General features: G+C 35.2%; 1 pseudogene; it reads left to right on the forward strand.

Annotated features, from left to right (window-relative positions):
* The window catches only part of LOC127966099 (histamine H2 receptor-like), a 41,848-nt pseudogene extending 24,184 nt beyond the window's left edge, over positions 1-17,664 (forward strand).
* The last annotated feature ends 493 nt before the right edge of the window (positions 17,665-18,157 follow it).

Genomic DNA, 18,157 nt, shown 5'->3' on the forward strand with positions numbered 1-18,157 from the left:
ACTGTAAGTCATTCTCTTCAAATGCTACTGACGTTAGAAAAGTGTATAACAATATCACATGTAACTTTAGAGACCTTCCCTAAATTTGAGACTCTAGAAAGTCCAATGTCAAGACAACTTTATGCCTGTTTTATTTTCTTTAGTTTTCTTTTCTCTGTGCCGGATTGCTGATGTCCTATACCCAGGCATAGATGTCCATCCATCAATTACGAACATTCAGCCGCAAACATGAGGTGTGAGCGGTCGCGAGCGCGGACGGGAGAATGACGCATGTTTTTTTTTTTTTTTTTTTTTTTTTTGAGCAACTGGGATGGTGCCCCCTCTGGGAGTTGGTGCCCTACGAAGACTGCATACTATGTTATACTGCATAATGTTAACAAATTAGACATTATTTTACAGTGTTACCAAATCCTTAAATAATGTATTAGTGTTTTGTAATGATTTTAATGACCTATAAGCATTTGTGAAATAGTTTTGCTTGCATTACAGCTTTATCTGTCAGTTGAAGAGTTTTACTGTTACATCCATGAGATTAATAAATGTCATGTCACGTCACAGGTTGTCATAGGTCAGTATCAAATGAGTTTGAAATTATTATTTGCAGCACAAATTAGGGTTCTTAGGATGTTTTTAAATCCCTAAAACTGTCAGAAAAGGATAAGGCCTAAGAGATTTCTTAACCTGTAATGAAAGGAAAAAACACCACCATTAGCAACAACAAAAACAATAACAATTTAAAATACAGATTTTTTTTTTCCTGATTATTAAAGGGATGATTAGGTCTCTCTGTCTCTCTCTCTGCCAGACAGCCCCTCCCTACAGTCCACACACACTGTCACAGTCACCAACCCCCTCACACTCCCCCTCCCTCTCCCCCTCCCTTCCCTCACACAGACAGGGTGGCCAGAGTGAGATCATGTCAGTTGAGAAGTCTGACAGTTTTTTAATTTTCTTTTATCCATACAGTGTTGTAAAGTCGTGAAACTATGCATATTTCCTCAAAATGATTTGATCTTTGTATAAAAAAATGCTTTGAAGTGTTTGGAAGCTGCAATTTAAACATACAAGGCAATTAATGTTTCCCTTTTTACTGTCATTTCAAAAATTCACCACGACAAAACCGTTCAAGCTAACCAAAATCCGTTCGCAATTTAAGTTCCTCAATGGTTTTTCTTCATGTAGACAAAGTTTGGTGTGTATAGTGTACTTCCCCTGTGAGGAGTATGCATTAAATCAGAGCTCAATTTAAATATTCAAATCAAAATAGCCGACTTCCTGTTGGTCGTAGCTGATGACTGTGAATTAGAAAGTTGTCCGTCTTGAAAAGAACAATTTATGTACCAAGTTTGGTGTCTGTAGCTAAAACTAACCCCCCCACTTTTGACAAAAGGTGGCGCTATAGAGTGCCTCCTTCACGCCCTTTTAAAAGCTTTTGCCATTGTCTAGCTATCACTAATACTGATATGTGTTTTGAGTTTTATGTAAATCTGAGCTTGTTGTCTGCCTCAAACTCACCATAACAGAACATTCAAGTTTGACACGTTGCCATGGCAACACTATATCAGATATCAATATCCCCACAACAGATTTACATCGGCCGTGTTTTGTCATTATTCTGATGAAGTTTTAAGTAAATAGAGTAAAAATAAGATGCTGAATTCAAAGCATTTGGAAAATGGCACACTTCCTGCTGCCAGTTGGTGGCGCTATAATGTTGACTCTTAATAGTCACATATATACGATCAGTATCATACAACGAACAAACCAATGAAGTTTGATCAAATTCAGGAAATGTATGTGGATGTTATTAGACATTTCCTGTTTCTCATATCTCGCCATAATTTCAACGCCTCGCCACGGGCAAACCGTTCGAGATATCAAAAATCCCCTCGCAATTTTCCATCCCCAATGTCTTGAGATCATGTTGACCGAGTTTGGTGGCAATCAAGTAAAAGACCTATGACAAGTATATCAAATTCCAGAGCATGCTTTTTATAAACAGCCCTAAATAGCTGACTTCCTGTTGGGCGGAGCCTATGACATAGAGTGCGAAAGTTGCTCGGCTCAATGAGATCTATAAGTGTACTGAGTTTCATATAAATACATGAAAGTGTGTGTGAGCTATGGTTCAAGATTTCTGACTGTGTTCCAGGGGGCGCTGTAGAGTCCCTGTGCCACGCCCGGGGCCCAGTCTCTGTGGCGTCCTGATGGCCGCAGATTCCAATGTGTGTGCCAATTTTCAAGAGTTTTTGAGCATGTTAAGGCCTCCAAAAACCCCCGGAAGGTTTAATAAAAAATAAAAAAAATAATAATAAATATAGCTGCAAGCAGCGATGGCGGGCTCAAGCCACCAATGCCATAGCCACCCCGGTGGCATCAGGTAAACTGTACCCAGCAGGCACATGCATTCACAATATCCCTCTGGCAGTGAGGTTTTAAAGGATACGGCAGTTAAAGGGTTAATCCGAATCATCTAGACTTTAAAATCACATTCACAGAACAATATATATATATATAACTTTAGTAACACTTTACAATAAGATTTCATTTATAAACATTATGTTAACATGAACAATATTTATATAGCATTCATTCATGTCAGTTAATATTCCAAACTTAAACATTAAAACATTGTTTTATTGTGATTTTTTTCCAAGCACATTTTACCAATTCCAAACCATATCAATCTTAATAACTACCATTATTTTTTATTTAATCATTTATGAGTGCTATACAATAGTCCAGGAAAGCTGGAAGAGAAAAACTCCTTATATTCATGTGTGCAGAATTATTGGGCATGTTTTCTTTTGCAGATGAAATGCGCTAAAAAAGAGTTTTAACTCAAACTGTAAAGCCCATGAGAAATATCAAACACAAATGCAATACAGAAATGGATAAGTTAAGACTTGACCATTGTACAAAAAATGCTGACTGGGTCATGAGGTCAGAAAAGAAGAAGAAAAAAACAGGTCAAGAAGAACTGACAAAAAGAATTGCAAAATAATTAGGAATTAATGTGAAGATTAATTTTTAGTCAATTCTGCAAGACAGACTTTCAGGAAAGGAGGTGGAATAAAAAAGAGCTCCTAAATCTTAATCCCGGATTCTGGAAGATATATTCTTTAAACCATTGGACAAGAGGAGGTGGTGCTGGTCCTTCACGAGTCACTCTAATCTGTTCATGAAGCCTATATATAAAGTCTTAATATATAGTATTTCACAATACTTCATGGTATTCTAATTAAATCATTTTTTTGAATCTTAGATATCTCAGAACCTGACACAGAGTAATTCTGGAGACTCCAGGAAAGTGGCAGTTCTGTAAAATGTTGGCGCTGGAGACTAAATGCTCCCTGATAGTTTCACACCTAATTCACTTACACACACACACACACACACACATTACCCACAGTGACAGAGGGACAGAGTTACATCCGATGTTTGATAGTTTTTTAATTTTCTATCATCCATATAGTGTTGTATAGTCATGAAACTATGCATATTTCCTCAGAATGACTTGTCTTCTATGTGTACATTTTTTTGAAGTGTTTAGAAGCTGCACTTTAAAAAAATAAAAAGACATTTACTGGTTACTTTTTTACTGTTATTTCAATAAATCACCACGACAAAACCATTCAAGCTATCCAAAATTCATTCGCACCTGTTCTGTAAGATAAATTCTTTAAACAGTGGTAAAAGAGGATGTGGGGCTGAACCTTCAAGAGTCACTCAAAACTTATCTGTCCATAAAGCCTATAAAGAATTATTTCTTAATATACAGTTCACAATACTTCAGCTTGTTATTCTAATTAAGTGAGGGTCATTTTATCAGTAAATACATAAAATTCATATTATTTTTCTTTGAAAGATTTCTATAAATGATTTAAATCATACTCGTTTCTACAATAATTATTTAAAAGTAATCATATAGCTCCATCTGGTGGCCATTATTGGTACTAAGAATTGCAAGCTTGATTTATAAGTTATGATAGTTTTAATTTTATGCTGGCTCTTGAAAATGATAAAGCTATGAAACTTACTGTGCTTCCTTCAAATGATGACTTCTACATATATAAAAAAATTATGAAGAGTTGAAATGAAAAATTTTAAAGATATCGTAAAATAACTATTGTATTTTTTTATGTTACTTTAATAAATCGCTTTAAACATCTTCAGTATATTAGCATCATGTTGAAAAAGTTTGGTGTGAACTACTTATGTCTTCTCGGAGGAGTATGAATTCATTTTTACATGCTGATTTTATCATAAATCCACAATAAAATTTCTGAGTTCTGTATCAATCTGTGTTGTTGTTTGTTTATTTTTATTTTTTTTATCTTTCATAGGAAGATAACTGAAAAGATTACTCTCCTTTTTAATAAATGTGCTTATAAACCAAGAACAAGCTATTTATAGCTGTATTTATAAACTGCTTACTACTGACTATTAATATTGGGACAAGGCTTTATAAAGCATAAACTGACTATTTACTAATGAGTGCAGTTATTATAAAGTGTTACCAATGCATTTACTAATGTTAACAAATTAGACATTATTTTACAGTGTTATTAAATCCTTTAATGACTTATAAGCATTTGTGAAAGAAGCTTAGTCTTGATCTGTGAACTGAACAGTTTTACTGTTACATCCATGAGATTTTAAAAATGTAGATACATGTCATGTCACTGGATGGAATAGGTCAGTATCAAATGAGTTGAAATTATTATTTGCAGCACAAATAAGTATTTTTAGAATTTTGTTTTTAATTCCTGAAACTGTCAGAAAAGGATAAGGCCTAAGAGATTTCTTAAGCTGTAATGAAAACAGCAATGTTAGCAACAGCAACAAAAAATAACAATTTAAAATACATTTTTTTTCTGGTGATTAAACAGATGATTAAGTCTCTCTCTCTCTCTCTCATTGTGTCTGCCACTCAGCTCATGCCCATCCCCCACTCACACACACACACTCACACACACACATGCACTCAGTCAGCACACATACATTGCTCAAACAGAGGGACAGAGTGAGTTGAGATGTCTGACAGTTTTTTTTAATTTTCTTTTAATCATACAGTGTTGTAAGGTCATGAAACTATGCATATGTCCTCAGAATGATTTGATCTCTGTATGAAGATGTATTTTTTTTAAGTGTTTGGAAGCTGCAATTTAAAAATACAAGACAATTAATGATTCCCTTTTTACTGTCATTTCAAAAAATCACCACGACAAAACGGTTCAAGCTAACCAAAATCCGTTCGCAATTTAAGTTCCTCAATGTTTTTTCAACATGTAGACAAAGTTTGGTGAGTATAGTGAACATTTCCTCTGAGGAGAATGCATTAAATCAGAGCTCAATTTAAATATTCAAATCAAAATAGCCGACTTCCTGTTGGTCGTAGCTGATGACTGTGAATTAGAAAGTTGTCCGTCTTGATAAGAACAATTTATGTACCAAGTTTGGTGTCTGTAGCTAAAATTAAACCCCCCACTTTTGACAAAAGGTGGCGCTATAGCATGCCTCCTTCACGCCCTTTTAAAAGCTTTTCCCATTGTCTAGCTATCACTAATACTGATATGTGTTTTTAGTTTCATGTAAATCTGAGGTTGGTGTCTGCCTCAAACTCATCATAACAGAACATTCAAGTTTGACACGTTGCCATGGCAACGCCATATCAGATATCAATATCCCCACAACAGATTTACATCGGCCGTGTTTTGTCATTATTCTGATGAAGTTTTATGTAAATCGAGTAAAAATAAGATGCTGAATTCAAAACATTTTGAAAATGACTCACTTCCTGCTGCCAGTTGGTGGCGCTATAACGTTGACTCTTAATAGTCACATATATACGATCGGTATCATACAACGAACAAACCAATGAAGTTTGATCAAATTCAGGAAATGTATGTGGATGTTATTAGACATTTCCTGTTTCTCATTTCTCGCCATAATTTCCACGCCTCGCTACGGGCAAACCGTTCAAGATATCAAAAATCCCCTCGCAATTTTTCGTCCCCAATGTCTTGAGATCATGTTCACCGAGTTTCGTGGCGAACGGGTTGAAAACCTCAGAGGAGTATTTCAAATTCCAGAGCATGCTTTTTTTAAACAGCCCTGAATAGCTGACTTCCTGTTGGGCGGAGCCTATGACATAAAGTGTGAAAGTTGTTCGGCTCAATGAGATCTATAAGTGTACCGAGTTTCATATAAATACATGTAAGTCTGTGTGAGCTATGGTTCAAGATTTCTGAAGGTGTTCCAGGGGGCGCTGTAGAGTCCCTGTGCCACGCCCGGGTCCCAGCCTCTGCGGCATCCTGATGGCCGCAGATTCCAATGTGTGTGCCAATTTTCAAGAGTTTTTGAGCATGTTAAGGCCCCTAAAAACCCCCGGAAGGTTAAATAAAAAATAAAAAAAATAATAAGAAATATAGCTGCAAGAAGCGATGGCGGGCTCAAGCCGTCAGTGCAACACCACCCCGGTGGCATCGGGAAAACTGTGCCCAGTGGGCATAAGCATTTACAGTAACCCTCTGGCAATCAAATTTTAAGGGATATGGCAGTTAAAGGGTTAATCCGACCCGTCTAGACTTTGAAATCACATACACAGAACAATATATATAACTTTAGTAACACTTTATTTTAATATATATAAAAAATGTATAAGTTGTGCATCGTAGCTGACACCTAAATGAACACATTACAATTGGTTTATGACTGCAAGTCTTTCTCCTCAAATGCTATTGAGCTTCAAATTTGCTTTTGAGCCCATGTGAAAAAGTAGCATAATTTACATATGACTTACAGTTTGTTTTAATAAATATCAAACATTCAATTTAATGGTGCATTATAGCTGTCACCTAGATGAACAATTACAGTTGTTTTTATGACTGTAAGTCATTCTCTTCAAATGCTACTGACGTTAGAAAAGTGTATAACAATATCACATGTAACTTTAGAGACGGCCCCTAAATTTGAGACTCTCGAATGTCCAATGCCAAGCCAACTTTATGCCTGTTTTTGTTTTGTTTTTTACTTTATTTTTCTTTTCTCTGTGCCGGATTGCTGATATCTTTTACCCGGGCATAGATGTCCATCCATCAATTACGAACATTCATCCGCAAATGTCCGAGCGGTCGCGAGCGCGGATGGGAGAATGGCGCATGTTTTATTTTTTTTTAGCTACTGGGATGGTGCCCCCTCTGGGAGTTGGTGCCCTACGAAGACTGCGTATTCTGCATATAGGGAGCGGCGGTACTATCTGGAAAATATATTCCTCAAACCGTCGTACAAGAGGAGGTGATGCTAGTACTTCAAGAATCTCTCAAAACCTATCTGTTCATAAAGCCTATATATAAAGTCTTAATATAGTATTCCACAATATGTTGTGCTATTCTAATATTATTGTGTTTTTTTACTGACATTGTTATTTGCTGTTATTTTTTGTTTTAATATTGTTACTGTTGTTACTTTTTGTACGGTGACCTTGAGTGGTTTGAAAGGCGCCTTAAATAAAATGCATTATTATTATTATTATTATTATTAGCTGTACACTTGATAAAAAAAAAAAAAAAAACTTATGCAATTGTATATATATATATATATATATATATATAGTGTACAGTTTTCTTTTATTGCATCTTGAAATAAATGTTTCTGAGTTCTGTGTTTGTTTGTTTTTTTTTTTTTTTTTGTTTTTTTTTTTAGGAAGATTACAGCCTTTAATCTCCTCAAAATAAATATGCATATAAACCATGAACAATTTAATTATAGCTGTATTTATAAAATGCTTACTAATGACTATTAATTTTGGGAGTAGGCTAGCAACAGTTGATGTTGAGGCCTAAGATATTTCTTAAGCTGTAATGATGAAAAAACAACAACAACACAAAATTGCTTTTTTTTCTGCTGGTGATTAAAGAGATGATTAAGTCTCCCTCCCTCTCTCTCTCTCTCTCTCTCTCTCTCTCTGACACCAAGCCCATCCCCTCTCCCACACATTCACACAAACTCAGCACACACACTTAACACACACACACTTAACACACAAAAAAACACACACACACACACACACACATTACCCAGAGGGACAGAGTGACATCAGATGTATGGTAGTTTTTTTAATTTTCTATCATCCATATAGTGTTGTATAGTCATGAAACTATGCATATTTCCTCAGAATGACTTGTCTTCTATGTGTACATTTTGTTGAAGTGTTTAGAAGCTGCACTTAAAAAAATAAAAGACATTTACTGGTTCCTTTTTTACTGTTATTTCAAAAAATCACCATGACAAAACCATTCAAGCTATCCAAAATTCATTCGCACCTGTTCTGTAAGATAAATTCTTTAAGCAGTGGTAAAAGAGGATGTGGTGCTGATCCTTCAAGAGTCACTCCAAACTTATCTGTCCATAAAGCCTATAAAGAATTATTCTTAATACACAGTATTTCACAATACTTCAGCATATTATTCTAATTAAGTGAGGGTCATTTTATCAGTAAAATACATATTATTTTTCTTTGAAAGATTTCTATAAATGATTTAAATCATACGTGTTTCTACAATAATTATTTAAAAGTAATCATATATCGCCATCTGGTGGCCATTATTGGTACTAAGAATTGCAAGCTTGATTTATATGTTATGATAGTTTTAATTTTAAGCTGGCTCTTGAAAATGATAAAGCTATGAAACTTGCTGTGCTTCTTTCAAATGATGACTTCTACGTATATAAAAAATTATGAAGAGTTGGAATGAAGAATGTTAAAGATATAGTAAAATAACTATTGTATTTTTTTATGTTACTTTAATAAATCGGTATGGCCACACCATTTAAGGTATCCTAAACCCATTCACAATTTAACATCTTCAGTATATTGGCATCATGTTGAAAAAGTTTGGTGTGAACTACTTGTGTCTTCTTGGAGGAGTATGATTCATTTACAGGCTGAGTTTATCATAAATCCACAATAAAATTTCTGAGTTCTGTATCAATCTGTGTTGTTGTTTTTTTATTTTTATTTTTTTATTTTTCATAGGAAGATAACTGACCCTTTGCTCTCCTTTTTAATAAATGTGCTTATAAACCAAGAACAAGCTATTTATAGCTGTATTTATAAACTGCTTACTACTGACTATTAATATTGGGACAAGGCTTTATAAAGCATGAACTGACTATTTACTAATGAGTGCAGTTATTATAAAGTGTTACCAATGCATTTACTAATGTTAACAAATTAGACATTATTTTACAGTGTTATAAAATCCTTTAATGACTTATAAGCATTTGTGAAAGTTCTGCTTGCATTACAGCTTAGTCTTCATCTGTGAGCTGAACAGTTTTACTGTTACATCCATGAGATTATGTAAATTAAGATAAATGTCATGTCACAGGATGGAATAGGTCAGTATCAAATGAGATTTAAATTATTATTTGCAGCACAAATAAGTATTTTTAGAATTCTGTTTTTAATTCCTGAAACTGTCAGAAAAGGATAAGGCCTAAGAGATTTCTTAAGCTGTAATGAAAACAGCAATGTTAGCAAAAGCAACAAAAAATAACAATTTAAAATATTTTTTTTTCTGGTGATTAAAGAGATGATTAAGTCTCTCTCTCTCTCTCTTTCTCTCTCTCATTGTGTCTGCCACTCAGCTCATGCCCATCCCCCAATCACAGACACACACACACACACACTCAGTCAGCACACATACATTCCTCAAACAGAGGGACAGAGTGAGTTGAGATGTCTGACAGTTTTTTAATTTTCTTTTAATCATACAGTGTTGTAAAGTCATGAAACTATGCATATGTCCTCAGAATGATTTGATCTCTGTATGATTTTTTTTTTAAGTGTTTGGAAGCTGCAATTTAAAAATACAAGACAATTAATGATTCCCTTTTTACTGTCATTTCAAAAAATCACCACGACAAAACCGTTCAAGCTAACCAAAATCCGTTCGCAATTTAAGTTCCTCAATGTTTTTTCAACATGTAGACAAAGTTTGGTGAGTATAGTGAACATTTCCTGTGAGGAGTATGCATTAAATCAGAGCTCAATTTAAATATTCAAATCAAAATAGCCGACTTCCTGTTGGTCGTAGCTGATGACTGTGAATTAGAAAGTTGTCCGTCTTGAAAAGAACAATTTATGTACCAAGTTTGGTGTCTGTAGCTAAAACTAACCCCCCCACTTTTGACAAAAGGTGGCGCTATAGAGTGCCTCCTTCACGCCCTTTTAAAAGCTTTTGCCATTGTCTAGCTATCACTAATACTGATATGTGTTTTGAGTTTCATGTAAATCTGAGCTTGCTGTCTGCCTCAAACTCACCATAACAGAACATTCAAGTTTGACACGTTGCCATGGCAACACTATATCAGAAATCAATATCCCCACAACAGATTTACATCGGCCGTGTTTTGTCATTATTCTGATGAAGTTTTAAGTAAATAGAGTAAAAATAAGATGCTGAATTCAAAGCATTTGGAAAATGACACACTTCCTGCTGCCAGTTGGTGGCGCTATAATGTTGACTCTTAATAGTCACATATATACGATCGGTATCATACAACGAACAAACCAATGAAGTTTGATCAAATTCAGGAAATGTATGTGGATGTTATTAGACACTTTCTGTTTCTCATTTCTCGCCATAATTTCAACGCCTCGCCACGGGCAAACCGTTCGAGATATCAAAAATCCCCTCGCAATTTTCCATCCCCAATGTCTTGAGATCATGTTGACCGAGTTTGGTGGCAATCAAGTAAAAGACCTATGACAAGTACATCAAATTCCAGAGCATGCTTTTTATAAACAGCCCTAAATAGCTGACTTCCTGTTGGGCGGAGCCTATGACATAGAGTGCGAAAGTTGTTCGGCTCAATGAGATCTATAAGTGTACTGAGTTTCATATAAATACATGAAAGTGTGTGTGAGCTATGGTTCAAGATTTCTGACTGTGTTCCAGGGGGCGCTGTAGAGTCCCTGTGCCACGCCCGGGTCCCAGTCTCTGTGGCGTCCTGATGGCCGCAGATTCCAATGTGTGTGCCAATTTTCAAGAGTTTTTGAGCATGTTAAGGCTTCCAAAAACCCCCGGAAGGTTTAATAAAAAATAAAAAAAATAATAATAAGAAGAAGAAATATAGCTGCAAGCAGCGATGGCGGGCTCAAGCCGTCAGTGCAACGCCACCCCCGGTGGCATCGGGAAAACTGTGCACAGCGGGCATAAGCATTTACAATAACCCTCTGACAATCAAGTTTTAAGGGATGCGGCAGTTAAAGGGTTAATCTGACCAATCTAGACTTTGAAATCACATACACAGAACAATATATATAACTTTAGTAACACTTTATTTTAATATATATATAAATGTATAAGGTGTGCATTGTAGCTGACACCTAAATTAACACATTAAAATTGTTTTATGACTGCAAGTCTTTCTCCTCAAATGCTATTGAGTCCATGTGAAAAAGTAGCATAATTTATATATGACTTACAGTTTGTTTTAATAAATATCAAACATTCAATTTAATTGTGCATTATAGCTGTCACGTAGATGAACAATTACAGTTGTTTTTATGACTGTAAGTAATTCTCTTCAAATGCTACTGATGTTAGAAAAGTGTATAACAATATCACATGTAACTTTAGAGAAGGTCCCTAAAATTGAGACTCTCGAATGTCCAATGTCAAGCCAAATTTATGCCTGTTTTTGTTTTGTTTTTTACTTTATTTTTCTTTTCTCTGTGCCGGATTGCTGATGTCTTTTACCCGGGCATAGATGTCCATCCATCAATTACAAACATTCATCCGCAAATGTCCGAGCGGTCGGGAGCGCGGATGGGAGAATGGCGCATGTTTTATTTTTTTTTGAGCTACTGGGATGGTGCCCCCTCTGGGAGTTGGTGCCCTACGAAGACTGCGTATTCTGCATATAGGGAGCGGCGGTACTATCTGGAAGATATTTTCCTCAAACCGTCGTACAAGAGGAGGTGATGCTAGTACTTCAAGAATCTCTCAAAACCTATCTGTTCATAAAGCCTATATATAAAGTCTTAATATAGTATTCCACAATATGTTGTGCTATTCTAATATTATTGCGGTTTTTTATTGACATTTTTATTTGCTGTTATTTTTTGTTTTAATATTGTTACTGTTGTTACTTGTTGTACTGTACGGTGACCCTGAGTGGTTTGAAAGGCTCCTTAAATAAAATGCATTATTATTATTATTATAATTATTATTATTATTATTATTATTAGCTGTACACTTGATAAAAAAATTAATATAAACTTATGCAATTGTATATATATATATATATATATATATATATATATATATATATATATATATATATATATATATATATATATATATAGTGTACAGTTTTCTTTTATTGCATCTTGAAATAAATGTTTCTGAGTTCTGTGTTTATTTATTTATTTATTTTATTATTATTTTTTTAGTTAGATTACAGCCTTTAATCTCCTCAAAATAAATGTGCATATAAACCATGAACAATTTAATTATAGCTGTATTTATTAAATGCTTACTAATGACTATTAATTTTGGGAGAAGGCTATATAAAGCAGCAACAGTTGATGTTGAGGCCTAAGATATTTCTTAAGCTGTAATGATGAAAAAACAACAACAACAACAACAACACAAAATTGCTTATTTTTTTTCTGCTGGTGATTAAAGAGATGATTAAGTCTCCCTCCCTCTCTCTCTCTCTCTCTCTCTCTCTCTCTCTCTGACACCAAGCCCATCCCCTCTCCCACACATTCACACAAACTCAGCACACACACTTAACACACACACACTTAACACACAAACACTTAACACACAAACACACACACACACACATTACAGTGACAGAGGGACAGAGTGACATCAGATGTATGGTAGTTTTTTAATTTTCTCTCATCCATATAGTTTTGTATAGTCATGAAACTATGCATATTTCCTCAGCATGACTTGTCTTCTATGTGTACATTTTGTTGAAGTGTTTAGAAGCTGCACTTAAAAAAAATAAAAGACATTTACTGGTTCCTTTTTTACTGTTATTTCAAAAAATCACCATCCAAAATTCATTCGCACCTGTTCTGTAAGATAAATTATTTAAACAGTGGTAAAAGAGGATGTGGTACTGATCCTTCAAGAGTCACTCGAAACTTATCTGTCCATAAAGCCTATAAAGAATTATTCTTAATACACAGTATTTCACAATACTTCAGCATATTATTCTAATTAAGTGAGGGTAATTTTATCAGTAAAATACATATTTTTCTTTGAAAGATTTCTATAAATGATTTAAATCATATTCGTTTCTACAATAATTATTTAAAAGTAATCCTATAGCTCCATCTGGTGGCCATTATTGGTACTAAGAATTGCAAGCTTGATTTATATGTTATGATAGTTTTAATTTTATGCTGGCTCCTGGACATGATAAAGCTATGAAACTTACTGTGCTTCTTTCAAATGATGACTTCTACGTATATAAAAAATTATGAAGAGTTGGAATGAAGAATGTTAAAGATATAGTAAAATAACTATTGTATTTTTTTATGTTACTTTAATAAATCGGTATGGCCACACCATTTAAGGTATCTTAAACCCATTCGCAATTTAACATCTTCAGTATATTGGCATCATGTTGAAAAAGTTTGGTGTGAACTACTTGTGTCTTCTTGGAGGAGTATGATTCATTTACAGGCTGATTTGATCATAAATCCACAATAACATTTCTGAGTTCTGTATCAATCTGTGTTGTTGTTTGTTTATTTTCATTTTTTTATTTTTCATAGGAAGATAACTGACCCTTTACTCTCCTTTTTAATAAATGTGCTTATAAACCAAGATCAAGCTATTTATAGCTGTATTTATAAGCTGCTTATTAATGACCATTTAAGTTGGGACAAGACTTTATAAAGCATGAACTGACTATTTACTAATGAGTGCAGTTATTATAAAGTGTTACCAATGCATTTACTAATGTTAACAAATTAGACATTATTTTACAGTGTTATCAAATCCCTTAAATGATTAACAAGCATTTGTGAAAGTTCTGCTTGCATTACAGCTTAGTCTTCATCTGCGAGCTGAACAGTTTTACTGTTACATCCATGAGATTATGTAAATTAAGATAAATGTCATGTCACAGGATGGAATAGGTCAGTATCAAATGAGATTGAAATTATTATTTGCAGCACAAATAAGTATTTTTAGAATTTTGTTTTTAATTCCTGAAACTGTCAGAAAAGGATAAGGCCTAAGAGATTTCTTAAGCTGTAATGAAAACAGCAATGTTAGCAACAGCAACAAAAAATAATTTAAAATACTTTTTTTTTTTCTGGTGATTAAAGAGATGATTAAGTCTCTCTCTCTATCGCTTTCTCTCTCTCATTGTGTCTGCCACTCAGCTCATGCCCATCCCCCATTCACAGACACACACACACACACACACACACACACACACTCATTCAGCACACATACATTCCTCAAACAGAGGGACAGAGTGAGTTGAGATGTCTGACAGTTTTTTAATTTTCTTTTAATCATACAGTGTTGTAAAGTCATGAAACTATGCATATGTCCTCAGAATGATCTGATCTCTGTATGAATTTTTTTTTTTTTTAAGTGTTTGGAAGCTGCAATTTAAAAATACAAGACAATTAATGATTCCCTTTTTACTGTCATTTAAAAAAATCACCACGACAAAACCGTTCAAGCTAACCAAAATCCGTTCGCAATTTAAGTTCCTCAATGTTTTTTCAACATGTAGACAAAGTTTGGTGAGTATAGTGAACATTTCCTGTGAGGAGTATGCATTAAATCAGAGCTCAATTTAAATATTCAAATCAAAATAGCCGACTTCCTGTTGGTCGTAGCTGATGACTGTGAATTAGAAAGTTGTCCGTCTTGAAAAGAACAATTTATGTACCAAGTTTGGCGTCTGTAGCTAAAACTAACCCCCCCACTTTTGACAAAAGGTGGCGCTATAGAGTGCCTCCTTCACGCCCTTTTAAAAGCTTTTGCCATTGTCTAGCTATCACTAATACTGATATGTGTTTTGAGTTTCATGTAAATCTGAGCTTGTTGTCTGCCTCAAACTCACCATAACAGAATATTCAAGTTTGACATGTTGCTATGGCAACACTATTTTAGATATCAATATCCCCACAACAGATTTTCATCGGCCGTGTTTTGTCATTATTCTGATGAAGTTTGCAGCAAATCGAGTAAAAATAAGATGCTGAATTCAAAGCATTTGGAAAATGACACACTTCCTGTTGCCAGTTGGTGGCGCTATAACGTTGACTCTTAATAGTCACATATATACGATTGGTATTATACAACGAACAAACCAATGAAGTTTGATCAAACTCAGGCAATGTATGTGGATGTTATTAGGCATTTCCTGTTTCTCATTTATTGCTCTAATTTCAACGCCTCGCCACGAGCAAACCGTTCGAGATATCAAAAATCCCCTCGCAATTTTTCATCCCCAATGTCTTGAGATCATGTTGACCGAGTTTCGTGGCAATCAAGTAAAAAACCTATGACAAGTATATTAAATTCCAGAGCATGCTTTTTTTAAACAGCCCTGAATAGCTGACTTCCTGTTGGGCGGAGCCTATGACATAGAGCGCGAAAGTTGTTCGGCTCAATGAGATCTAGAAGTGTACTGAGTTTCATATAAATACATGCAAGTGTGTGTGAGCTATGGTTCAAGATTTCTGAAGGTGTTCCAGGGGGCGCTGTAGAGCCCCTGTGCCACGCCCGGGTCCCAGTCTCTGTGGCGTCCTGATGGCCGCAGATTCCAATGTGTGTGCCAATTTTCAAGAGTTTTTGAGCATGTTAAGGCCCCCAAAAATGCCCGGAAGGTTTAAAAAAAAATAAAAAAAATAATAATAAGAAGAATAATCCTTAGGGGAACAATAGGGCTCTTCGCCCCTTCGGGCTTGAGCCCTAATAATCCTTAGAAGAACAATAGGGCTCTTCGCCCCTTCGGGCTTGAGCCCTAATAAGAAGAAGAATAATCCTTAGAAGAACAATAGGGCTCTTCGCCCCTTCGGGCTTGAGCCCTAATAAAAAACAAAGCAGATACAAGAGGGTCCTCGCACCTCGGTGCTCGGGCCCTAAAAATAAAAATAAGACAGCCACAGCGCCCGAAGGAATCTCAATTGGGTGTGTGAGCTGTTGATAAAATAAAAAGTTGTTCCTGTTCAGTCTGTTAATGAATATAATATTCTTGATATTAAGCTGTTTCAGCAAGTCCTTAAAATGGACTCTTCCTGGTGCCCTTGTCATTTCATTTCTTTATTTTAGGACAGTGCACATTAATCAACATTACTGTAAATGTGCCAGTGTTCGCCAGCAGGCTAATTTTTAACTGTAGTCCATTGGCAAGATGTTATACTAGGCACAAGATAACTAAAAAATAACATATTAAGTCACACAACAATTGATATACAACAATAAAACATAATGCCATATATAGCACTGGCTACATTAAAACATAAAATCATAAAACAAAAATATATAAATTTATAAAGAACCATCTATCCATCTATCTATCATACATATACCATAGGTTATAGGACAGTTAAAGTTTTCGAGTCAATTATTATGAGAGGTGCTCACATTTTTGTATGCTCAAAAGCCAGTCCTTAAGATGGTGTGTAAATTTATGGTGTGAGGTGGAATTTCTAATGTCCACTGGCAATTGGTTCCATAATTTAGAGGCTCACACAGAAAAGCATAATTGGCCAAAGGAACTGGACCTAAGAGGGCCTACACAGTCCCCTCTCAAGGCAGACCTTGTGGTTCTGCTGCCTAGATGACCTCAGTTGTACAAAAATGCAGAGTGGTGGGGGAGCCTTTCCATTAATAATCTTAAAAAGTGATAAAATAGGCCTTAGTGTTGTGCTACATACCTGGGTCCAGCTTGTTATACAATATGTTAGGTGAGGAATTATCATAGTATTCATGTATAGCTTTGCTACAGGTGTCGTCAAACAGTTCCTTAAATACCTAAAATTCGCTAGGTTATATTTGGTTATTTGCATCTTTCTCACTTAAGGTTTAAATGATAGAGTACAGTCAAGAATAATGCCTAGATACTTAAAATTTGAATATCAAGTGACATACAGCCAAGTATGGTGACCCATATTCGGAATTCGTGTTCTGCATTTAATCTAACCAAAGTACACACACACAGCAGGGAACACACACACACACACACACAAACACACACACACACACACACCGTGAACACACACCCGCAGCAGTGGGCAGGCATTTACGCTGCGGCACCTAGGGAGCAGTTGGGGGTTCGGTGCCTTAATCAAGTGCACCTCAGTCGTGGTATTGAAGGAGGGAGAGAGTGCTGTACATTCACTCCCTGCACCGACAATCCTATTAAGCCATGACTTTTCACATGCATAGGTATGTGGGTAAGAGACCCATCCAAACAAACTGACCCACTCTATTGTTCTTTGGTTGGGATACTTCAAATCTGCTCTGAAACATTTTCTTTACCCAGGTCCTTAACCGGGATTTCTGTAGGACATGCGTACAGCTGTTCTGCTGTAGACGTAGAAATCAGGGAACTGCCCTGTATTTAAATGAACAGATTTTAATCTTTTTGCATCAGTAATGAAAACTCACCTGGACTCACTTGAACTCATCTCATATATTGTTGAGTCTGGTATCAATAATTCATCAAGTATGCTAATATATATTTAAAAAAAAGCACGCAGTAAGAATTACAAAGTATAGTGATACGTATCGAAACGTCCTCCTTTTATAATTTATTATAGTGAATTTGTTCCTATTTTTGTTGTCTAAATACCAGTATATTGTTTGTGATATGACTATCAATTTATGGATGGAGTAGATTTAAAGAATGGCCCGAGGCTGTGTTAAATATTTTGTTCCCATTATTTAACCCTTTACAATATTTTATTATTTTCAAATTTATTTTCTGTCATAGCAGCAAATATTATTAATAATTATTCTTATGAATCAGAAAACTTTCAGTGGTTACCACGGCAACAATACTTCAAGTTACGCACCGTAACGCACGCTTCTTACCCATAATCACTTTTACCACTCACTTCACCCGCCAGTTGACTACATTAAGTATCTCA

This window comes from Carassius gibelio, chromosome B10 (genome assembly GCF_023724105.1).
Source record: "Carassius gibelio isolate Cgi1373 ecotype wild population from Czech Republic chromosome B10, carGib1.2-hapl.c, whole genome shotgun sequence".
Classification (NCBI taxonomy): Eukaryota; Metazoa; Chordata; class Actinopteri; order Cypriniformes; family Cyprinidae; genus Carassius; species Carassius gibelio.